This window comes from Poecilia reticulata, linkage group LG7 (genome assembly GCF_000633615.1).
Source record: "Poecilia reticulata strain Guanapo linkage group LG7, Guppy_female_1.0+MT, whole genome shotgun sequence".
Taxonomy (NCBI): Eukaryota; Metazoa; Chordata; class Actinopteri; order Cyprinodontiformes; family Poeciliidae; genus Poecilia; species Poecilia reticulata.
The window spans coordinates 21,141,096-21,142,154 of record NC_024337.1 but is presented as its reverse complement, the minus strand read 5'-3'; positions in this window follow the sequence as shown (position 1 = coordinate 21,142,154).

Here is a 1,059-nt window from a genome sequence, read left to right as displayed (position 1 = left end):
TGTGTGTGTGTATGTACAATAAGTACATTTGAAAGGCATTACGGGAAATTTAATGTAATCTTCATTATTGCAGCTTGTATTTGATACTATTTTCTATAGTGCAGCTAGACACCTGTTGTGCATTTTGCTCAAAGCATGCTGATAAACAAATAATAATGTGAATGTTTTTCTCCCTCTTCATTTGATGTTGAACTCATACTCAGAGTATGACATGCTAATTTAATTGTCTCATTCTGGAACAAATATGTGGAATAAATTGACCACAGAAATTAAATCTATAAAGCTTTTTTCTCATTTATTTCTATCGAACATCATATAACAGATTCACAATTTTTTAAAAAATATACATTTTTGTAGCTGTAACATTTAAAAAGAAAATAAAGTAACAGGTAAGATTTTTCTCCTTTAAAATAAAATAAAATAAAAAAAAAAACAAACTAAAGTGAGAGAGAGTGCTGAATCAGATGATTTACCCGTATCTGAGTTTAAAATACTTTCATCATTTTTTTTCCCTGCCTTCGAACATATACAGTACATTAAAAAAATGAGACGGGAACTGAAGCGTACAGTACACAGAGGGGTCAAGAGCATTCACAAAGCATCATGTTCCAACGTGTTATTAGCACCATTACTCTTCAGCCATACTGCACCTTCTTTACTCCTTCCATCATTCAGTCTTTAATGGAAAAACACCATGAGTGTTGAGGCGATGTGGCACAGACCTGCCTGTGTGGGTGGGATTGTCTGTTACGCAGTTTTCATTAGTGTTCTCCCTTTCTCAGAGATAATGTTAAGAACATATTGGAGAGTAATGCTTTGATGAACAACCTTTTGAAATGACTCCCAGTGATAAGAATTACAAAAAAAGGCGAAGAGTTGCTCATACATTCACCTTGCCTGCCCAGGCCGGTGTGAAAACATCGGCTCCGATGCAAGAAAAGAAACAATTAAAGAAAAACTGCATTGCAAGATTGACAGAAATTGCATTAAATCTGTTTAGCATATTTACTGTATATAACATCTGTAATGTAATATATATATATAGTTAAAATTTGTTTA